The sequence below is a fragment of the Parasteatoda tepidariorum genome, unplaced genomic scaffold (genome assembly GCF_982258835.1).
Source record: "Parasteatoda tepidariorum strain Cologne lab strain unplaced genomic scaffold, Ptep-v5.0 scaffold_15, whole genome shotgun sequence".
Taxonomy (NCBI): domain Eukaryota; kingdom Metazoa; phylum Arthropoda; class Arachnida; order Araneae; family Theridiidae; genus Parasteatoda; species Parasteatoda tepidariorum.
In genome coordinates, this window is record NW_028257374.1 from 43334 (window position 1) to 69035 (window position 25702).

Consider the following 25702-nt stretch of genomic DNA (forward strand, 5'->3'; position numbering starts at 1 on the left):
ATAAAGATTTCCTGAATAAAATCTCATCACATGTAAATTTAAATATATAATTATTGCATACAAACTGGTGCAAAACATGTCACTATTAAAACACTGCAGTGCTTCTAATAATTTGGTCAGGGACTTTAAGAAAGGAATTAACATTATTAACAAGCATTATTACAGGCTTAAACTGGAGAGAGTACCGAGCACCGCAAAGGAATAAGTTAATAAATTAAAAAACAATTTGTTTTGTTTTGTTTAAAAGTAGATAAGAATGTAACTTGTAAATTATAAATTTTCATTTCATATTTTAGAGCTCTCATTTCAGTGTGAAAACTAATTTGCTGTTTTATTAGCAATCAATATATTTCATTTATGACAATTTCCTTTCATATACATTTATTTAAAACTGGCCGGTTATGGCGGCCAGCTGTCCGCCACGCTATGTTTCTTGGGCCCTAGCACTGCTAATAGAGACACGATCCTCTTCCAATCTTCTTTGACCTTCCTCAGGTGTTTCTCGGGCCCTAGCACTGCTAGTTGAGACACGATCCTCTTCTAATCTTCTTTGACGTTTCTCTGATACTTCTTGGGCTCTAGAATTGCTTGTCGAAATTCGGTCATGTTCCATCCTTTTTTGACGTTCCACAGACGTTTCTTGGGCCCTTCTTCTTCTTTGAGAATCTCTTAATATCTTTTTCTTTGACAAAATACAAAGTTTTTTGGAAGGCTGTTTTACCATGTCAGTAATCGGGTTTTTAAGAAGTCAACGAATACTTTAGAACAACAATTACTACGAAAGCAAATCATAAAACTTCAATATATAAATCTAAGTGCTTACCTGCAAACTGAAACTTTCTAAAGTAACTAATTACATTTATTAAAAACTGTTAAAATAAAGAATAGAAAAACCAAAGAGATCCAAGGTAAGTGTGATCGTTCCTTCAAAAGCAATTAAATTCCTCTTTTATATATTATATAGCTACAACGCTTAAGAAAAAAAACTAAAATACTAAATACATGAAAAGAACACGAAAACGAATTAATTTTTTATGGTATCAATTTCTATTTCTATATAATTTTTTATGGTATCAATTTCTATTTCTATATCGCTACAAAAATTATCGTCTTCGCTTAAGAAAAAAAAATAGAGTGTGGAAAGAAGAAGAAAAACTTATTATAACAATTATGAACAGCAACAAATATTTAGTATTGAGTATAGTAAAGTGCGGCGTGCTCTCTGCTTTCGCTTATAGCCCTGCGTTTCAATAGGTGAGGCTTAATTTAGCCTATCAAGATTTATTTGAGCTCTGAGGCTCTTCTTCAAATGCCAACAAGTTTTGGTTCAAATTTACTTTTGTAATCGAGTGACAATGACAAAATTTATTTCAGCAACAAATATATCAAAGCGAAGCGTTCTATTTACGTGTCGAATATGTTGCCACATTTTTAATACAAAAGTTAAACTTTTCTCCACTTTGATAAATGTAAACTAATGCGAACCTTACAATTAAATTATTAATTCCTTCGTATATTATTGGTTTAAGTTGTCGAAAATTAATATTTCAATTGTAAGGTTCGCATTGTAAGGTAAGCATACATTTATAAGAGTGGAGAAAAGTATATGCATTTTTTAATAGTTTCTTGAATATGGCTCTTTGAAGACGAAAAAGCATAGATTTTCTTACAAAATGACTGATAACTAAAAAACTAATCCAAATTTTTGAAAAAGAAAAAAAATACTTCATTATGTCAAAACACAATTATGTGCCGAGTTTCGTGCCTGGGCGAGGCTTCTGGGGCGATATATTGTGATTACAGACACGCACACAGCCGCGTTTATTATTATGTATAGATAATGAATTTATTTTGAAATTAATTAAATGCGTAGTTAGAGTGTAACTCCTTGTATAAATAAAGAATAAAGACTTTTTCTACCTAGAATAATTTATATTTAAGAATGTTTTCACAACTAAATTAATTTACTTTTCATTCGACAAGTTGGTTCTCTGTCTTTGTCATTCTTTAACAGGGTGCGCAGCTTTTTTGAAAAGTGCTTAAAGGGGCTTATTTTAAATTTGGGTTTTTTAAAAATGTGGCCCTAAATGTGCTTTTTAATTCTTGGTTTGTAAAAAGGTGCTTAATTTTCTATCTTTTAAAAAAAAAATTTTCTCGATTGTCGTTCTAAATTACAAAAAAATGCATGATATTCACAATTTTCTCTGCAATATTTATCAGAAACTAGGTATTTTATTATGATTATGTAAAGTCTTTGAAAATGTTTTTAAATTTTATTGATTTTATGTTTATAAATTAAGAATTTAAAACGATAGAAAAAGAGTAATTTTTATTCCTGCACAGATCCTAACTATGAATTTTTTTTTTTTTGGAAAGTGATTAAAAATATTTTTCGTGTGCTTAAAAGGTGCTTGTTTTTTGGTGGAAAATCTGGCTACGCACGCAGTTTAATGTTTTGAGAAAAAAATAACTGGCTAAGTAAGCTAATTTATTCAGTAATTATAGTTTGAAATGAATAAATAATAAACTTTTTTAATTATTAGTACTATGAAGAATTTTAGTTAAATAATATTAAAAATTATTTATGCATTTTGTCAGATTTTTGATTGTTAAATACGAAAACAGTTTTAAAAGGTAAAAAATAATAATTGGAATAAAAAATTCTTACGTTTAATTTATACCTTGTTAAACAAAATCTGATATTTATTAACCATGATAAAATGCCTCAATGTTTCGCCCGGAGTCGCTTAAGACCTTAAGTATGTCTCTTAGTGTCGTAATATGTTTAAAATATTTAAGTTTTTATTACCATGTGAAAATGATCAAAAGATTCTTTCTTAGATTCCTTTCGTGTTTTTAGCACGTCAGAATATGATCAGCACTCAATTTCATCATAACATCACATCGAAATTTCTGAATTAAATGAATTTACCCATTTCTGAAAAAAATTAGTTGCTTAAGTAAATTTGAAATTGTAATGAATTCTGCGATGAAGTTGGTACAATGAAAAAAAAAAGCGATTACTTAAATGCGGTATTTTGAGTATAAAAGACCGAAAGAAAAAAATTTTCAATAAAAGGGTTGTAAAAGCAAAATAAAAACGATATGGTTTTTCGATTAAAATTTCACGCAGTGAGAGTGTAATTTGATAAATATAGAGTGTGTGTTTTATAATATCTTATATAATGTCTTAATCAAAGAATCGGAATTTGAAAAACACATAGGGGGTTACGTCTGGTCTAAATTTTTCTCAACCCTGGAGGGAGTCATTACATGTCCTGCATTTTTGATTGTACTATTTATACTGCTGTTTGTTTGTTTGTTTCTTTTTTTTTTTTGAACTATGGTTTTGCTAAAGCAAATGTTTCTCTTATAGGAAAGAGTTATAATGCCAATTGAGCTAGTACAACAAAACACAGGTAACATTATAATTCTCTTGTCTTTTCAATTTTGAAATCTTCACATGTTTTGTCCAAAAATTTAAATTTTTAATACCTGTTGCTACCTGTTTCGTTTGCTGGATTTTTCTTTCTTTCAAAAATGCAACACAAATGGAAAACTTAAATATGAATATGAATCTTGTATAAACATGAATTTATGGTAATCCATTAATATATATATATATATATATATATATATATATATATATATATATATATATATATATATATATATATATTAATGAATTACCATAAATAATTTTTGATCTAACGATTAGATCTTCACGTTCTAGGGCTCAATCTGAATGGTTCGAAGGGGTTATATCATATGTGTTTATTAATTTGTGCAAACGATATTTTAAGTTGCGAAATCAGTCACAAAAGCGTACTCTTTCTCTGAATAAACATATCATTTTCTTGGCGGATTCGAATAGGAGGTAGCCGCAATCTGAGAAATATGGTTTTAGTGGTTAGAACAGGAGAGTGGTGAATATGGACCCCTTAATATTAATTTTACTTTTTGCGTATTTCATTATAGCTTGAACTTTTAAAGCGATTTGAAATATTTTTCACACAAAGCTTCACATGTTCAAGTTTTGTTTCATATTGAATCCCACTGATTAATATAAATCTGATCAAAATGAATCCCTTGATTAATATGAATCGGATTAATATGAATCCCTTGATTGAAATGACAGCTAATCGGAATATTTTGGTTTTAATAGTTTATGAAATTATTACTGATTCGAAAAAAATGGTATTTTTTATTTTTATCATTAAATATTTACTTTTCGGGTATATCTTAGAGTAGATATTTAATATTTTTGATAGGTACCTATGTTGTAATCACATAATTTTTTCATGTGTCGAGTAACTCGTTTGGGGGGGGAGAGGAAGTAAGAGCTTAATGATATTAATTATTTATTTACAACAATATTTACAGATATCATAATCGCACAGGCTCACTTGCGCGCACCTCTACGCTTTCTTACATTTGCAAAACAGACACAACAGTTGCGGCGCTGCGCCACCTGCCGGACGTTAAGGGGAAGATTTTAATATTCGGGCATCCTGATGATACAATTGCCCTCAATTGACACTTACTTAACAAAAGATACATACATCGATTATTACATAATAGATATAGACAATTAACATTTTTTTTCATACTTAATACACATTTATTTATTTTTTTTTTGAAATATGAATGAATAAAAATTTTAAAGTTCTATTACAGTTCTTTTTTTGTCTTGCTTAATAGTTCTGTTTTTTTTTTTTTTTTAATTGTTCCAAAATGAAAAGTCTTTCAACTGTACAATACTAAAGTTCTTTTCTTAGAAGTAAAAAAAAAACAAAAGTTCATATTACCTGTTTCCAATTTATAAGTTACCTGAGACCTCATCATCATCATCGTGTAACGGTGGTCGCCATGGCTTTAGTTGACTCACGTGGGACGTTGTACCTATTTCCCACTTTTTCTTCCAATTGGGTCACTCTGTACGTATCGTTGAGGAGGACTTCAGTCACAAGTAGAGGACCTCTGTACTTTGGCTGAGTCTTTGTTGGTTCTCCTGTTGCTTTTGCTGGACGTCGGACAACTACTATTTCTCCCGGTTCAAAAGTCATGGTTCGACACTTTTTCTTATCGTAGTATTCCTTCATTTTACGTTGTTTCTTTTCAATCACACTGGTTGCTTCTTTTTGAAGTTCCTTGGGATCAGTCCACTATTCTGCACTCTCGTCGGCAAGTTTTCGAAGGATACCATCAGTGAATCTTGGAGAATATCCATGCAAGATTTCAAAAGCCGTTTTATCAGTAGTTTTATTGACGGTGTTGTTTAAATTTCTTTTAGTTTCTTTGATTCGTAAATCCCAATCTTTATGACGTGGATCACTCATCGATGTTGTTATTGTGGATAGAATTGTTCTATTAGCCCGTTCTACCATTCCATTACCCTTGGGATGTTGGGTAGAATTCAATGTGTGATTTATTCCATTGTCGTGACAGTATTGTTGAAACTGATGTGACGTATAGCATGAACCTCTGTCACTATTAATCCGATCAGGCAGTCCAAAATCCTGAACGAAATTCTCCAGAGCTTTTAAAACGTGTTGAGAAGATGTGTTTTTAACTGGAGAGAGTCTGGTAAATCTTGTAAAATTATCTATGATAACGAGCAAATCCTGATTTCCTCTAGAAATCTTCACAAATGGGCCTAAATGGTCCATGTGTATTATTGAGAATGGTCTTTTTCCTGGCTTAATTGGATGTAAATGTCCCTGTTGCTTTCCCCCGGGAATTTTATTCACTAGACATTCAAAACACATGGATATGTGTTTTCTTAAATAACGCTTCATGTAGGGAAACCAATAAAGCTCTTTTATTTTGTTGACAGTCCTGTCAAGAGAAAAATGTGCCATCAAATCATGAAATTTAACAGCGGTACTTTTTCTCATACTTTTTGGGATCACGTTGAGTAGTTTTTCCTTTCCTTTTTCTAGTATTCTTCGGTATAATCGATTTCTCTTGAAAATATAATTACTTATTTTCTGTCTTTCTTCTACAGATCTTTCTCCTTCATCTTTCTTAAAAATGTCTATTAATGTCTTTAACTCCTTGTCAGTATGTTGGATAATTAAAATTTGCTCATCTTCGCTCAGTGTTAGACATACATTTCTCGTAGAGGCTTGTCATGGTGTCTTCTGGGTCTGAGATAGGAGCTCTGCTCAAAGCATCTACGTGGGTCATTTTAATGCCTGGTTTGTGGCGAACTTCAAAATTGTACTCTTGTACTAGAATACTCCATCGTGCGATTTGGGGATTACTTGGCATTCATGTCGATTAATGCTTGACAATCTGTCACAACTGTAAAATTGATACCTAACAAAAACTGTCTGAGTCTTTCTAGTGTCCAAACTATGGCCATCAACTCCAATTTACTTGAATGGTAATTCCTTTCCGGTTCAGTAGTCTTCTTGCTGACACAGTAAACTAGGTGCCACTTATCATCGCTTCCCAACTGAAGTGACATTCCTGCGATGCCGTCTGCGCTTGCATCAGTATGAACTTCGGTTTTAGCTTCGGCATTGTAAAGTGCCAAAATTGGTTGTCGTGAGAGTTCATTTTTCAATATTTCGAAAGATTTCTTTTTCTTTTCGTTCCACTTAAATTCTTCATTCTTTTTAGTTAATTCGGTTAAGGGCTTAGCTTTTATGGCGTAATTCTGATTAAACCTTCTAAAAAAACTTGTTAAACCAAGAAAACGTCTAACCTCATGCACATTTTTAGGTTCGGGAAACTTGGAAATTACCTCAACCATTCTGGAGCCCGGTGTTATCCCATCTTTATTAACAATAAATCCCAGAAATTCAACTTCATTTTTTGCAAACTCACACTTGGATAATTTTAATGTCAAATTTGCTTCCCGTAATGCCTCAAATACCTTAATTAATTTATTTAGCATTTCTTCCCACGTTATAGCATGAACAAGAATGTCGTCAAGATAACATAAAACATCCTTGTTACATAAACATCCTAACACGCGATACATTAAACGTTGGAATTCTGCTGGAGCATTGGTAAGACCAAATATCATTCTTTCAAATTGTCCGGTTTCATCTGGAGTGATAAACGCGGTTTTTAATTTCGCTTCTTCGGTTAATTGAAGCTGTAAATAACCGTGAGCCAAATCTAAAACTGAAAACAGACTACAATCGTGTAGTTGTTCCAATAAGTCATCGATTTTTGGAAGGGGAAATTTATCTTTTATCGTTTGATTATTTAATTTTCTGTAATCAATAACTAACCGATTTTCACCTGTCTTTTTACGCACTAAAAGTACAGGACTCGAATATGGTGAACGCGTTTCTGTTACAATACCGTTTTCTTTCCATTCGTTTACGATTTCTTTAATTGCTTTTCTTTCGATTGCATTCGTTTTATATGGTTTCATGCATACGGGCTTTAATCCCTCAATTTCCTTAATATCCATTTTTATTAAATTTGTACAACCTAACTCCGAAATGTTTAATGCGAAACAGTCTCTAAATTTATTCAAAAGCTTAACGATATCCTGTCGTTGCTGTTCTGTTCATTTTTCATTAAATTTTATTTCATCTAAAGTTATGGGTTTTTGTTCTACATCTACTGGATTAACACTAAAATATTCTAATGATGGATTATCCTCAAGTAAATTACAATTACTTACATTTAGCACTTCTTTCACTAAATCCGCCTTACCAATGTTTTGATTTTTCTTTAATGTTATTTCTTTATTTCCGATATTAATGATTGGTACAATCGTCTAACCCTCCCTTACTTCTAGTAAAGAATCGAAATTACTTTCATTTCCTTGAATCAAAATTAACCCATTATTTACTACTTCAGTTTTTGCGCTGTTGTTTATTATTTTCGTAGTTTCTTGCGTTTTCAACTTAACACAAGGCATACTTTGATACAATTTAATTTAATGAATGGGTAATCTTTTTCATAACCCATATGCAAGGTATCGCCGACTCTAGCATATGCGAAATCTAAAAATGTCCTCCCGATAATTAGATCAACGTGTTGTGCTACGTCCGGGACGATCAAAACAGAAATATCTTTTCCCAATACATCCTCAATTTTAATATCTAACATCACTGCTCCCATGCTCTGCGAAGCAGAGTTTGTTTTGTTTCCGAAGCCATAAAGATCCTTTTTACACGGCGTTATTCGCTCCCACACCCGCACTTGCTTAGCCGCAGATTCTTTCAATAAACAAGAAGAGGCGCCGGTGGGTGTGCGTATTGACAAAACATACCGTAGATTGTAAACGTGGCGATTGCAGGTGGAGTTGGCGATGGATTACGCGTAAATGTGGTGGGAGAACGAAATTACATTAACCTAAGCAGTGTAATTCGATATTTTCTTCTTCTCCTCGACTAGCCATTATGAATAAAAATAACTCATTAATTCCTTTTAGCAGAGAAAATAAAAAAGAAAATAACACCTTTTTATTGTCAGGATTACTTTACAAATACACTGTATTCATATTTTATTAAGCGCTATAATTTATATTTTATAAAACGATCTAGTTTTTTGATAAAACAGATTCAATTTTTTAATTTTTTTTACAAGAATTGTGTTTGCGAAGAAATAAAAATAATTTATTAATGAACCAATCACAAAAAATAACGTAACATTTTAATACTATGTTTTATTGAAACGCTATTTTGAAGAATTAATTCTATTTAACTTTTATTGTAAGAAAACATAACCTGTTTTATTTTAGTGATATTTTCTATGAAATCAATATTCTCTATAAAAGAATAATGTAAGCTTTTTTATAAAGATTATTTTTTTAGAAATAAACAAAGACATATTATTTGCTAGAAAAAAAATAGAGTATTCAAAAATGTTATCACGCTTTAAAGTAATAATTTCTTGTAAACGAAATAATCAATATTTTTAAAATAAAGTTTGAAAGTGTTTGTTTCATTACTAGAAGCATTCATTATAAAAAAAATATATATTAAATTACTTTTTTGCATAATTTTATGAAATAACTTTTTTTTGGAATGAGATGAGATTTTAAACTTGGTGAAAAATTGATTCAATTCCTTAATATATATAAAAGTCGGTAAATACTTCATTCATTATGGAGGTCATACCTTTTCAATATAAGAATAATAAATGCAATTAATAGAAAATGCACAATTTTAAAAATATATTTTATTTACACGCATTGCGTACAGGTCATAATGCAACTATCATACGTAACATAAATTTATAGATTCCTAAATACTGTTATATGAGTTTGGTAATTAAAAATATAATTAAAAAATAACATAATTAAAAAATAACATAATTAAAAAAAATTTCAACCTTCAATTAAATACTTCCTGTTGTCATATATTAATAATAATTATAATTTTTAGCAACTTTTTTGGGCACAAATTTTTAATTCTCGAACTTAATACTATCCTTTATATGAAAATATCAGAAAATTTATAAAAGAAAAACCATATTTTAAAATTGAGACATTGGCGACAGCAGAGGTTAGATGTATGTGCTGAGTTTAAATAAATTACATGTTATAAAACTCACATTTAAGATTTAGATCAATTTTTTATCAGGTCATAAGAGTGTTTTTTAATAAATAAATGTAGTGATTGTTTGATTTACAATTGTAAGGTCCTGGGTGTTTAATGTTAAGTTATACATTTCTTTAGAAATAATATTTGAAATATGCAAAGCAGGGCGGCATTCATTTCAACTTAAAAATCATCAACTTAACTTTCAATAACTATAGATAAATAAAAAACAAAAGTTTGATAAAAACTTTAAAAGAAATACTTTTAGAAAAATTCTTTCTAAATAATATTTAAAAAAAACACAATCGCTTCGTCTAATGCCCTTACTTCAACCTCCTTCGAGTTATGCTTACTTTATAAATTTAATCTCAACTTTATTTTTCTTTTCACTTTTAAACTGTAAAAGACTTTTTCTCCATTTGTAAATTATGAAAAAAGTTATTAATCTGATTGCGTAAACAGTTAATTTATTAAAATTGAACATTCTCAATTAATTCCTTTTAATAGTCATTTATATTATTAATAATAATTATTTGCACAAAATTATAATAGAGGAAAGTTTGATTAGAAATTTAAAAGTTCTTGCAACAATAATTAGGGAATTTCTATTGACAAATTCAAGTAATTTTTTTTCCGGAACAAAATACATTTTTATTTAAAATGGAACGGTACTGACTTAACATTTATACGATAAAACACTCTCTAATCGCTAACACCGATGACAGGAAAAAAATTTCGTTTTTTTTTTCTTTTACACAAAAAGTTTAGAACTTAAAATGTTGTTCTTTCATTATAAAGCAATAGCATAATATTCTCGTATCATGTAAAACTTGATAACGAAGTTACTTATCTACCGTTTTACAGTTATAAAATGAAATGATTATTGAATTCTACTTGCATTTTAAAATGTCAATGTATCCATCGTTCAATGAATTTTACGATTATTTTTATAAAACTGTGTATAATGAACATTTCAACAAAAAAAATTAGTACAAAATAGCTGCTAATAATTCTCTTAAACATTTATAAATATTATACATTTATAAATTTCAGCTTTTCGCATTATTGCTAAATAACCTCTACGTCGAAAAATATTTAAGGAATTCCATAATAACTGAAAATTAAATAAAATTTAAAAAAAATTGTAAATGGTTATCGAGCAGAACCATTAAGTTTAATTAATGAATATAGAATTAGTAACAAAGTCACTGCTGAACAATAATTTTTTTTTTAATCTTTTAAGTAAACAAACTTTATTGTAATAATCATTTCATTATTAAGGATTAGAGGTTATTGTGAAATTATTAATTTTAATAAGTGGATGAGTAGGTAAAGAAGTTCACTACTCAAAATACGCGTATACATTTTGTAGTGATTGGCTCACCGCTAGAGGGCGAGTTAATCACTAACCCAATTAAAGATTTCAGAAGAGGGATTAAGAGGAGCCGGCGCGTAGGCTGGTCTTTCCTCGATAAGAGAATATTTTTATAATTCTATGTTGGCCGCTGAGGGCCCTTATTATATACTCATAATTGTTTTGTTTATCGTTTTAAATTTTAATAAATATTGTTTTGTTGTGTTACATTGGATATATTTCAAAAACAATAGTGCACATGACATTGAAAGTTATGAAAATACAGAAGGGGGCTATGGAGGTAATAATATATAATTTTTTTATCTTAGTTTTATTACGATCTTCTAAAAAACGCTAATAAACACAATTATGTTAACAAATACAAACGATTATGTCGGAGCTATAACAAAAAAATACGCTTTATATTTCATTTAATGCAGAAGAATCTAATGAAGATCAGCTTATTTGAAACTCTGAAATGTGACACCCATATATAACTTGGTGAATGATAGATACGTGATACCGAAAACAAAACAAAAACATAAGCACACAGCTGTTTGGCGATTTGCGAGACGCTCCTTCAACGCCGATAGATATTTTCGCCAACCCCTTTACAATCTACGGTATGTTTTGTCAATACGCCGCCGGCGTCAAGAATACAGTTGACGATGTGTTTATTAATTGTAGCACTCCTCAAAATATTTATCGGCGCAGGCGAAATATTCAGGGTCACTCGCACTTAAATTAACTTCCTTTTTATTCTAATTAATGCAGTTCTTTCTGCTATGCCCTTTTAATCCACATAAATTACAGGGATACGGACAATCTTTTGAGATATGCCCAAAATTATTACAAGAAAAACATTTTGGTTCACGTTTTACATTACAAATTTTTGAATTAAACGATTTATTGCTATCATATTTAGACGGACTCTCCTTTTCAAAAGATTTATGGCTCATCGCATTTCTGTTTTCAAATTTATTATCGTATCTATTTGAGTTGGGGAAGTTTGATACCCGCGAATAATTTTTGTAATCATCGTATTGACCTACAGATTTAGTACTTTTTTCACTGTTTATTTTTAATCCGGAACTCACACTATCGTATTCGTCTAATTTAGTGGCTAACTCGCTCGCGTTTACGTAATTAGGCCATGAATCAATAAAATGCTCTCGCATTAAACCTGGGACGCGTTTTTTCGTTATTATTAGTTCTTTTAATGAATCTAAATCATTTATTTTTAACCCTGACAACCACTCATTAAAAAAGTTACGTATTTCGAAAACATAATCTGACCATGTACTTTTTGAATCTTTAACGTGACTAACAAACTTTTGACGAAATTTTTCTGGACTTGACTTAAAACGTTTTAGCAATAATTTTTTAACGAATGCGTAATTACTAGCCTCTTCCTCAGATTCTCTAGCAATTAATTGAGTTATTTCGAGGGGTAACAATCCTAATAGGTGAAAAACATAATCGCCTTCTTCTAGCCCTACTCGTTTTGCCTGTCTCTCAAATAATATTAAAAATGACGAAATCTCGGATTCCTTTACATCGAATTTTTGCATTAGATTTCGAAAATCAATAGTCTTTATATTTGATTCTGGCACCGTAGTATTACCTTCATTTGACGTTTGGCATACAATTTTATTTTCGTTTTGCAATTGCAGTTTTTGCAACTCAAAATTTCTCTGTTTCTCACGGTCTTCGATTTCCTTAAGCTTAAGTCGTTCCTCTATCTCGCGTTGTTTTGCATGTTCTTGTACTTCCAATTCTCTAACTTTTTCTCGTTCTTGCAATTCTAATTGTTTTAATTTTTCCTGTTCTTGAAACTCTAACAGTTTTTATTTTTCTTTACTTTCATTTTCTTCGCGTTGGATTCTTTCTTCAATTATCCGCTCTAAAATTTGTTTAACGAATGTTTCCTCATAATTTTTACTTTTTGTGATAATATTCTTAATTTCTATTACCACTGCATTGGGTGGTACAGTTTCACCTATTTCGCTAGCCAGTTCAATCAAATCATTTTTTCTGCCTTTTCCCAGAAAAGACATTTTGATAGTTTATAGAAATACGTTAAACTTTCTTAAAATACTTTTTACTTTCTTAAAATACGTTTGACTTCCATAAAATACTTTTTACTTTCTTAAAATACGTAATACTTTCTTTAATTCATAATACCGACTCATGCATAATTTTAAAATCAAGAAAGACATACCTTGAGTTTACGTTAGGTTCTTTCACGGGGTTTTCATCCCACTTCTGATTTTTGTTGTAATCACATCATTTTTTCATGTGTCGAGTAACTCGTTTGGGGGGGGGGGGGGGAGTAAGAAGATAATAATATTAATTATTTATTTACAACAATATTTACAGATATCATAATTGCACAGGCTCATTTGCGCGCACCTCTACGCTTTCTTACATTTGCAAAACAAAACAGACACTACAGTTGCGGCGCTGCGCCATCTGCCGGACGTTAAGGGGAAGATTTTAATAGATGTGTGGTATTTCTTTAAGCAGCGGAAACAGCGAAATTGATCTTTTAGCGTTTGTTTTTTTTTCTTCGATGGTCAGAGAACAATCTTTCGATTCGTGATTTTTGGAATTACAAAACAAACAAAATATGTTGTTAGATGCCGAAACTAATGCAGAGGAAGATGAGAACTTTCGATTATAATTATGTTTACTATGGCTCTCCGAACGTTGCTGTGTTTCAAAATGAACACTTTGTTTTTTAGAACTATTAGACAACACATGTGAGGCTTCTCTACATTCTACCTCTTTTCTAATAAATGAAATTAGTTCATCAATGTCAAAATCTACACTTGATTTTCTATTTTTATTATAATCTAAATTTAAATCCTCTGGTAGCTTTTGTAAAATAACAGGACAGAGTAAATTACCATAGCTACCTTTTGTTATATTCATTGATTGCAAACTGCGAATGTGGATTTCACATTCGTCATAGAACTTACGTAGAGCTTTAATATCATATGAATTTCTTACAGAATTAATTGATAAAATTTTATTCATATGACTACTAATAATTAAATCTTGCCTACCAAATCTTTCGGTAAGCAACTCCAACTAGAAGAATCATAATTACTTTCAGTTAATGAGAATTCAGAAATTGCACTCAAAGCAACTCCCCCTAAATACATCTTAAGATAATTAAATTTATCAATTTTTTAAGACTCTCATTACTATGTATAGCTATGTTGTAGCTATTCCAGAAATTGTGCCACTCACAAGCATCACCAAAAAATTTGTTTATCTCCAATTTAGGTAATTTAACGTTAGCAACATGCGAGATATTTCCATAAGTTATATTTTCTTGTAAATTATTGTTACCACTATTAACCGTTACTTCCTGTCTTGTAGTCTGGCATTTCAGTAAATATCTTTCAATTTTGCCTTTATAAGCCACTACTCGATCTTGATACTCTTGACTTTGTATAATTTCACTCTCTAATTCATCGCTTTTATCAAAATAATTTTCAATTTTCAAATCAAGATCCTTTAAAGTTCCGTTTTTTTCAACTAACTGATTTAGTGAATCATACAAGGTCTCATCAGGAAGTATTTCTAATAACAATTTGTCAATTTTATTTATTAATTTTGTAATCAGCTGTCTGATTACAACTCGTTTGGACTTTAATTTTTCAAAATCATCCATTTTAAACAGCTCGCACGTTACTATAATAAATACAATACAATTAATACAATAAAATATCAAAATAAATTACCGACTTAAGGGAGACCAAAACAAAACAAATGTTAACTCATATTTCATGCAGGTGGCCTATTTTTCGGCCGGTGTAGCACCATAACTCGAATTCAACAATAATTACACAAATTGAAATGATTCAAATTATTTTATTCCACTGTGGTTCAGTAGGTTAAATCTAAACTGAAACTTAAGAAGTGCAGAAAAAAAATAATAAAAAAAATTGTTTGTGCTCAGCTCCATCTGGTATTATAAATCCTCAACAAGTATAGACGTCTTAAAGATATCTATGATAGACGTAATATGGCTAATACAAGCGGTGGGCTTTAGCAGACATCTACGAAACAACCATCAAGAAACGTATCTTAGAAGATTTCTCGTAGTCGAAATTTAGACGTGGATTGAACCGAAATTAATAGCTTGATGAATGTACACATTTAATTACCACCATTTACATTTATTTATAATTTATACATAATGTGTTTTAGTTAAATTTGGCATCTATTATTTATGATGCGTACTGCAAAAACAAACAATATAAAGAAAAGCAATTCTAAAATTAAGAATGATAATTAATGTTGCTAATTACAATTTAAAAACTGAAAAATTTAATATTGCTTTTAAATATTGATCAATATTAAGACAGTATAAGCCCTCGACTAACCTGCTGAAAAATATAGTGGCCACAACAGTTTTTTGTAAACATTTGATAAATTAAAGCAAAGGATTACAGGATACAGTCGTACTTTCTGATGAGCTTACATGTCTGCACATCTGCAACTATAAATAAATAAAGGCTTGTGTGCACATTTCAAAAGAACACCCATTGGCCATTAAAGGACAAGAAACTAGAGATGGAATCCAACCCACTAACTTAATACTTCAGATTATTTATCAGGTTAAACGTGAAGACGCATGAAGTATTGCCATGATTTATTCATTCGTACATACATATATGCAGGCTGGTGCGCTCAATACAAAGTAATATTTCTTTTGAACTCCAAAAAATCAGATGGTACAGAATAAGGAAGCACGGACCCAAAGATTATGTCTAGATTTGAACCCAATATTTCGATTTCCACTCGGCTAATCATTTTTTCAAGTAATAATTTTTATGTCAACATTTTTTAAGTAAGCATTTTTTGAGTAAACATTTTGCTTAATCACTTTTTACGTAAACACCCTTTACGTAATCACTTTTACGTAATAATTTTTTACTTAATCATTTTTCATGTAATCACTCTCTTGCTTTCACTATCTTGCGTTTTTGCGTTCGAGCATCCACCAAGACTAGATTACAACGAAAATGTTAGAAATTTTTTTTTAAATGTCTGAATTTTTTTTCCCAAAACAAAATTAAAAAAAAATCGTTAATCTTTCCACCCAAAAAATATGACCAAAAGGAGTTTTAGCTTATTTTGACCTAGAAAACACGATTAAATTTTTACTCTAAACAATAGCCTTTTTTTTAATAGTTATTCCATCCGCTAAAAAAATACGGAAATAGTATTTAATTTTATTTTTAACCAAGAAACTACGAATTAGAATTTTCCCTTAGATTTTTTAGAAAATTGTTAACCAACCAATTTTTTTGTTAACCTATCAGACAAAAATCAAAAATTTATTGAGAATTTAATCCATCTCTTTTGAGTTACCCTCTTTCTAACTGTTCTTGCGAATTTTCGAACTTGTGAGCTTTGAAATACTTATTATATATTGTATATTGTAATACTTATTATATACTATATATTATTATATATTATTATATATTATATTTGATTTCTGATTGTTTTTCTTGCAATTTTAGATTTATTTTTGTAAGAGAGAAGAGAAAAATTCTGTAATGGCAACTAAAATTCGACTATTTGCAATTAAGGTCGATGCGAGATAACTATGTCTACTATTTTAACAAAAAATAACTATAAATTACAATTAACAGAAAAAAAGGACAACTTTAAAAGAAATATTAATTTAAAGAAAATATTATTGCCAAACTAGTAAGTTGCGACATAATATCTATTAAACAAATTTGTATAAAATATCAGATTTTAAAAAAATAAAAATCATATGAAATGGCTAAGTAGCAATGGATAAATTCATAAAAAATGCACGGAAACGGATGTTAATTTGTATTAAAAGTTTCGTGAGCAATATCAAAAATTGATTATTAAGTTTTTTAATCGCGTGTCAAAATATCATATATCAGAATCTTATATTAAAAAAAAACCGAAGCAGAACTAAACAAAGATCAGTAAACGACGTCGATTCATTAGTGAATGCCGCAAATAAAATGCGTCAGAATGTGCTTGCTCTATAATTCGAAATTCAGGTGTCTTAATCTCGTACAAAAAAAGTGAAAAACTAAGAGGAAATATGGAATAGTCGCTAAATTAAGCGTGTTAAAATGGGATTATTTTATAACTGGGAATTCGAGTATCGTAATACGTTGAAAATAGTGGAGTTTCAAAAAACAGGGTCGGAAAAAAAAGAGATTAAGACAACGTAGGTTTACGATCGAAACTTGATTTTCACACGTCAATATGTGATCATTCAAATTCAAAATTTGCGTTTCGTAATAATATCGCATCGAAATATCGGAAATTAAACTAAATATTGCAGAAATGGCCAACAACAACTAAGGACATTGGAAAACGTCGTTGATGGAATAACTATATTGAGGGTAAAAAAAAGGGATTACTTGAAAGGGACACTCCGACCTTGAACCAATTTTTGGTAATGGCCCAAAATAAGTACAAAAAAATTTTTGGTTTTGCAATGAAACTGTCTCGTAAAAGAAAGTGATAAATCAAATTCAAAATTCGATTATCATTACATTATATTCAAAATGTTGAAATTTCATAAGCCACATTGAAAAAACGATCAAAAATCCGCATGGATTTCTTGGGAATCTGTGTGAATACAGATTATTTTTCTTATATTGTGTGCATATATATATATATATACAATGTGAGGGTAATAGAACAAAAATGTGCAAGCACAAAACGCATACAATCCATTGCCGTAAATCGCTTGAGCGCGAAACCCACGATACGATTGGAAACTAGATAGTCAGATGGAATTAGAGGCGCCTATGGCAGATCTCGTACTGGCGCCCTTCCTTAAATATTTATATTATCTTTCTTTTTTCTATACTATATGAAATAATTTAGCTAATTTTGGATACATAAATCGCAGGTTTAAGTTTTCCTTCAAATTAAAGCTAATTGTTGAATATAGTTAACAAATCAAATTATCCATCAAAACACATTTTGGCTAATTTTGAAGTTGGCAACCAAAAGTTTCAGATATAAACATTAGCCCAGTAGAGGAAATCAATAGACTATTCTAGCCAAACAAAAATGTTTGTGAACTAAACCCACCTAAGAAAAAATAGCCAAAATATCACATCGCGTCAAATTTATGATCCATTGTAGTTCTTCTTTAACCCACTTGCCAAAAAGAAGTTCTGTCTAAGCAAAGTTTTAACTATAATATTATCTGGAAAACAAAACATTTAAATTTGCTTTAAAGCGTTTTCCAAATTAACACTAAACATACCTTAACTGGTCAAATAACCGTTTAAGAACATCGAAAATGCGCTTATGATCTTTTTGCACATTTGACTTCCTGACTTTTTCTAACAATTATATACAGTTAATAATCTATATAATTTTTTTTATATTTTGTTTGTTTCGAATAATACTTGTTGTATTCTACCACAACCGGTCATTTGACCGGGAGGACAATTTATTACTTTATGAGGATCAGAAATGTGTTCAACGTATTGCATTCGATGAGTTTCTGCAAAGACTGTTGCGTTCAATCAGAATGAGTGTGAATTCAAGAAAGTACCTAAAAATTTAAAAACCACTTATTAAAGTTCGCCTCAATTTTAACCTAATGTAGGGAATATCATTGAAAATCGTCGTAAGTTCGATCACTGATAAAAAGTTTTTGGCTGAAATAAGACAACAGTAAACAAGAAATAACAAATGAACATGCTACACATATCTGTAAGACTACCTAACAACAAAATAAATTCTGCACTATCATCTAGATTAGCTTGCCTTATATGTACAGTGCACACTAAAAACGAACCATTTTGAATAACTTTTGATGTAATGATCTTATTTTTACGTACAACGACTCTATCTAAATTTAGGTAGATTTTCATAATTGCGTTTAACGCTTCTTGTTTAAGACCTGTCCAAATGCACATGCACAGATCAACTTTTCTTTTGTTTACCAATTACGTGAGCATGCGCATTTGGTCTGACGAAGGAATTAACGGGATTTCTAGATTAGAGGGTCATTTTAGAAGTGAGGTGCTTGACTCTTGTAAAGACTCTTGTGACTCTTGTTTAAGATGACAAAAATTGAAAATGTATCACGAACATCAACGGGAAAATGGCCGTCCGCGCGGACGTCGGATTCGAGAAATTTGCTGTCCGGGGGGAATTTTTGACCGCCGAGGACGGACGGACGTGCGGTTTTTCGAGCCCTGGGTTAAATGGAACAAAATTTACTAAATGAAATCAACTGTTCAAATGATTCACTTAGTTTCTTCAGAATTCCAATTTTCCAAATGTTGAAGGGATGGGAAGAGACCTTTTCTTAAATTTCAATTTTTAATTTTCCTTTATGACACGAACGTAATATTTTAGTTCTATAAATTCTCCATTATGATAAGCATATGACTGATTAAAGTGTACGCATTTCCAATAAAGTTAATGAAGTGTTATTAGTTCTTTGAAGCAGAAATTGTATTAAACATGTCTTACTTTTTCATTATATTGCATAAAAGTCAAAACAATTGAAAATACAGGGTGTTTATAAAGTCCCGGACCCATTTTGATGTTTAATAACTCATAAAATAATAAAGATGGATTAAAATTAATAACATAAATGGTTAGATAGACTCAAATAGTTTCATGACCCTTGTCAATGAACTTCCACGTGTGTTTTCTTCGTGGCACGGAGAATATCAAGTCGATAGTCAATTTCACGCCAGGTAGCGGCAAGCATGTCGGCATGCACAGAGGCTATTGCGGTTGTAATTCTGGCTTTTAGGTTATCAATGTTCGACACGATCCTCCTGTAAACATTGTCCTTTATAAATCCCCAAAGAAAAAAGTCCAGTGGCGTTATATCAGGTGATCTGGGTGGTCAAGGAATTGGACCTCCTCGCCCAATCCATCTTCCTGGAAAATGGTCATTCAAAGAACTACGAACGAAAACTTCGTATTTCCACAACTAGAAAAGCTTCAGACACATGTCTCTTTGCAACAAGATGGTGCACCACCTCATTGGGGTATCATCGTTCGTAGTTCTTTGAATGGCCATTTTCCAGGAAGATGGATTGGGCGGGGAGATCCAATTCGCCGACATGGATGCAGACATGCTTGCAGCTACCTAGCGTGAAATTGACTATCGACTTGATATTTTCCGTGCCACGAAGGGGGCACGCGTGGAAGTTTATTGACAAGGGTCATGGAACCTTTTGAGTCTATCTAACCATTTATGTTATTAATTTTAATCTATCTTTATTATTTTATGAGTTATTAAACATCAGAATGGGTCCTGGACTTTATAAACAGAATTGAATTGTATTATAGTTAGAATTTTGATCATTCTTGGTTATGAAATTGAGAATGTCAATTTTTTTTGTTGCTGTAAAGGTAAAATTCTTGCAACGCGGCTCACTTCTAAATTTAAAAATTTACACTTATTAAAAATTTATTACATCTAAGAAATAGTAATTCATCATTGAAGTTTCCTTAATTAACAAAATCAATTATTAAATTTTTGACTATAAATAAAAAAAATTAAAACTACTTTTTGGATTATGTATTTCAGTATAGATTTCAGATTATTTTAGATTTTTAGTAAATATTAGACTGATTTTAGGATTTATTATACCAAAATATATTTTTACTTGCAATCAATGTGTCAAAAGTATATAAAAGAAAAACTGGCTCACCTACGTCAAACTTTAAGGAATTGTGCGTTGGTAGGCTAACAAACTAAGTTCGTTATTTTATGTAATTCTTTTTATTCATTGAAAGCTTTTTTACACGTAGTTTCCGGATTTAAAAAGTTTTTGTATTTAAAGATTAGACTAATAAAGTCACTTAAAATTTAATTTAAAAACTTTCAAAAAAATTTTAAGCTAAATTTTGAGACTAGGTTCAATAGAACCAAATTTAAAGAATTTATTTAACTGCTCAAATGTTTCTCTTAGTTGCTTCAGAATTTTCCAAATACTAATGCGGAGGGCAGAGATCTTTTTAAAACCATTATTAAATATCATTCCTAATTTTCCAATTTTACGGATAATTTAAAAAATCAAATTTTGGAAATATGACTGAAAATTTCGTATTTGGCTTTTATAGTTTAGTATAAAGTGACGATTTTTCAGTAACTATTGAATTGTTTTTAGAATTAAAAATATATTTTGACTTGTAATTAGAGATCTTGAAAAAATATATAAGAAATACTGGCGTCTGATCTGCGTCGGTTAAAGAATTTTTCTCATTGTGTACTAGTATGTTAAACTAAATTTTGTTATTTTATGTAATTCTTCTTATTCATTGAAAGCTCTTTATACACCTGGTTACCACATCTAAACAGTTTTTGTATTTAAAAATTAGACTAGTAAAGTTTTTTAGAGCATTTTTAAAACTTTCAAAATCAAAAAAAAAAAAAAAATTGTTTAACATTTTGAGAGTAAGTTCAATAGAACAAAATTTTCTGAATAAAATAAACTGTCCAAATGGTTCACTTAGTTTCGTCAGAATTCTAGTTTTCCAAATGCTGAAAGACTTTGTCAAAACCATTATTAAATCTTAATCTTCCATTATTACACGAACGTAATATTCTAGCTATACAAATTCTCCATTATGCTAAGCAATCTCGACAAAGATAATTTTCTACTGACAAAAGTGTACACACTAACAATGAAGTTTTCTGAACTGCTTTATATCCTCGAAATACAATTCTATTAAAACAGCAAATAGTTCCCATTGCGCTGAAGATTTTATAGCTTTCAAAGCTTTTGATTATTACACAAACGCAGATCTTTGTGAAAGTACTAATTCCTTAATTGAAATTCTTATTTCCTTAGTTAAAACTATAAAAAAATAAATTCGAAAACTGTAACGGAAAATTTTATTAATTTATATGAAGATCTTATGACTGAATACTCCAGGGGCCAGAGCTTTAAATGACTAAAAAAAATGCGATTTTTATTCAGAAATATGTATAGAGCTCTTAAGAAATGTGAGTTTAATTCATATTGCTAGGATTTAATACCTTTTAGCGGGACTGAAATCTCAAGATGAAAAGACTTCATGCAGATTTTTTTTTTTAGAATTAAGCCATTCCGACTTTTTAAATGTAAGCATTGAATAGAAGAATGTGTGAAAGTTTCCACATTTCTAATCAGTATTTTTTTATTACCTAAAATATACTGAGTTGGTAATTAAGATCACACTTTTGCTTTTTTGAAATGTTTAAAATGGGGATATTATGTGTGACGGTTTCATCTGATACCAATCTTCATGAAAAACCTGGTTTAAGGCCGGGATATCCTGGTCGGTAGGGCGCCGGGACCATGTCCGAGAGTTCGTGTGTTCGCCGGCCGAAGACTCCCCGTGTAGTAAATGGTGACTGATGCACGTTAAATCTGCCGAGTCAGAATGTTCACCATGTTCTCATAACAAATTATACCTCTGAGGGTACAGACCTGGCGATGGATCGTCCTCCGATTCAGGTCAAAATGACAATCTGGGGATGAATGAATGGATGTATGAATTGGTCCGCCCTATAAACGGGTGTGACGTATGGTGTGGCAGAAGTAGAATTCCTGGTCATAGGTGCTTTTGGAAAACAAGAACAATCGCACGCCTCTGCCTTAACAGGCATACGACAGAATCGAATGATTCCATTTTTGTCTTAACTCCTTATTAACGGGTAATTTGTAATCTAAAACATTAGGCCCATTCTTACAAAAACTTTTACATTTCGGTACTGTACATGTATAAATACAATATTATTTATACAATGATATAGCATAACCGATGGAAAAAACGAAGTTCAATAACAAATATTTAAAATTGTCGGTTAACAACTACTGTTTGTGACGTCGATTAAAGACTTTGGAGATCTCAATGGTCTTATTTCGCAATGGTTCGGATCCGGAGTTTTTTTTTTTTTTTTTTTGTTTAAGCTTAAATTTTATTTTATAACCGTCGTTGAACAGCCAACCCAACTTTATGGATTTACGACTACTAATGTTCAACTCTGTAGCCTTGTAATTTTTAGCCCAATCCAGAAGACAAGGAACTCCTGGATCGAGTATTGGGAGAAATTTGTCTTCGGGATGGAGCTACCCCGCATTCGCGTTACATGGAGAAGAAGACAGCAAGAACCTCCCACTATTAGCCAGATGGCAAAGGGACTCTAACCCATGATCCGTCTACCACTGAGGATATTTCACGTCAGCATTGTGGTCGGTGGAAGCCGGATGCGGGATTCGTATCGACTGGAATTCGAACCAGGTTCGCCTTATTGGAAAGCGAACGCTCTATCCCCTGAGCCATCGCGGCTCTTTAAGCATAAATTCGTGAAATATCCAAAACATAAACGCGTTTTTTGATAATGCACGTGCACATTTTCAGGGGATAAGGCGTTTGCCTTCCAATATTGTGAACCTGGTTCGAATCCCAACTGTGACTAGTCGATACAAATTTCGCACCTAGCTCGCACCGATTACAGTGCTTGACGTAAAATGTCCTCAGCGGTATACGGATCATTGGCCCCCATATTCGTCAGGCTAACCGTGGGAACTTTTCTTCTTCATGATGCACCAATGAGGGTTAGTTGCATCAAAAAAACCTCTACGAAGGTAAATTTCTCCAAATACGTGATACAGGAGTTCCCTTCGGTTCAAAATTACGGGTAATAGTGTACCCTACCAGGGGAAATAATTATAGGCTTATTAGGGGTACACAATGTTGCCCTATAGGTTACTACGTAAGTATATATATATATATATATATATATATATATATATATATAAAAGTGTGTTAAATAGCGTTAAAATGATGAAATTCCAAGCCAATATTTTGTATTACAACATGGCCCTATATCTCCCCTTAATATTTAAATTGGACCACGTATTATATTACCGGGTACTAGCGTACCCTACAAAAGGAAATAATTATAGGTTTAATAGGGGGCCCACAAAGTGGCGCTATAAGTTACTATGTAAGTATATATAATAGTTTGTTGAATTGTGTTAAAATAATCACATTTCAATTCGTAGACTTGTTAAATCTCAAATATACATATAGAAAAATTCCCGGCGTGTAAAAAAAATCTCTAACTTCAAGTATTTGTAACCGTTTATATTCCGGAAAAATAAATCACGAGACCTTTAATTTGAGTTAAAAAGAAAGATTGAATTTGACGAAATTTGTAATGCAAAATGCATTAAATTTTACAATTTTTGTTAATAATTTATATATATATAAATTATTAACAAAGCTCCTCACACTTTTTTCAGTTCCCAAATGTTTGGTGATGGACATTACTTCAAATTCCGGAGTCTGCACTTGATTCCCACTTTGATGGATCTATTGCTATGACATCATCTGCTGGATGGAATTTCTCTGAGAGGACGCACCTGAGCAGAAGCCGAGCAGAGTGAGCGCTGCAACTAGCAAAGAAAAACAATGAGGCAAGTATTTACAATAACAACTTTTATTGCACCTTTCTGTACAGGAACAATGAACCGAATTCTTACTTTATTACATTAAAAGGAAATAGAATTTATTATCAACTACAGTACCTATATTACAACACAACTTCAAAAGAGATAAATGGAACTTTTCATAAATTTTATATCTTCTTAAACTAGAAACACCATAGAAATGACGAGGGGGGGGGGGAACTTGTACTAAAATGGAACCTTTTGTTCGTATCAATAATTTAATTTAACAATCTGATTGCTCTGTCAAATATATGAAGTCTTGATAATGCATAAGTCCTTAAGGATTTTGTTAATATGCATTTTCAATAAGAAATATGATTAATTCAGCTTTTACATCTAATATTGTTAATAAACTGCTCGTGTAAAATAATTTATAAACCAATATGCAAAACATATTTAAAAAAATTTTTTTTAGAGATCAGTAAAGGCGTAATCTTTAGAGCAAATGATTTTTTAAACCTTTTTTCAAACTTGTTTTATCATCAAGTTCATGAAATTTCAAAAATAAAATTCTTAGACTTTTCTAGAATTCTAGACTACATTTTATCTATATATGGTAATATTTCGTCAGAAAAAAATGATCTAGTTCTTATTATTTGATGTTTTAACGGATTTTGAGAGTGGAAAAACACGCAACTAAAGGAAGACATTGTGTAAACTATCGAATTGCGACGTCTTTAAAAGGACTTATTTTAATACATGCTTATAAAAATAATAAAATAAAATTATATAATAATAAAAAAAAATTTTATTCGCAATTCAATATTTAGTTAAAGTTCCCTGCAAAAAAATCAACAGTAACATTTTCTGTTATGTTAAATATAATAAATAACTTTATAAGTCAATTTGATAATTACTTAGGATTTCCTAAGTTTATGAAATGCAACTGAAATTTAGTTTCATAATTTATAACTATTTCAACAAATTTTTATTATTTTTTAGAGCATAAGCTATTATATTTTATCCATGAATTTTATAAATTCAAATTATTAACGAAAAACTTTTAACAATATATAAACTTTACTTTCCAAAAATATTTTGAAAAAGCCATAGTAACTTAAAAAAAAGAAGATAATATTAAGGGTAATTTTAAACCAAAAAATGAAAATTTCTTGTTTGGAGAATTTTTTTTTTTTGCCTCTGAAGAATCAATTCTCTGTGAAGAAAAATAAATAAAAATGTAAAATCAATGTTTGAAAGCCCAAACCTTCTGAAAGACGAATTTGTTTTTCTTGGTCATTCTAGACTTAAGTTATTACAAATTGACTGCAGATAAATAATTTTTATCAATGACAAGTTTAACTACATTTTGCAAAAAGTTATTTTCT

The 25702-nt window shown here is 30.6% G+C and overlaps 1 long non-coding RNA gene across 3 annotated transcripts in view; it reads left to right on the forward strand.

Moving 5' to 3' along the window:
• The window catches only part of LOC147800837 (uncharacterized), a 118974-nt gene that overhangs the window by 28207 nt on the left and 65065 nt on the right, over positions 1 to 25702 (forward strand). The window contains exons 3-4 of one of the 3 annotated variants that reach the window (XR_015431076.1): positions 3377 to 3419; positions 24168 to 24341. This is a non-coding gene — a long non-coding RNA (uncharacterized LOC147800837). Of the gene's footprint in view, positions 1 to 3376; positions 3420 to 10940; positions 11171 to 24167; positions 24342 to 25702 lie in introns of those variants that run through there. The other 2 variants (XR_015431078.1, XR_015431077.1) reach the window with 2 other exon arrangements.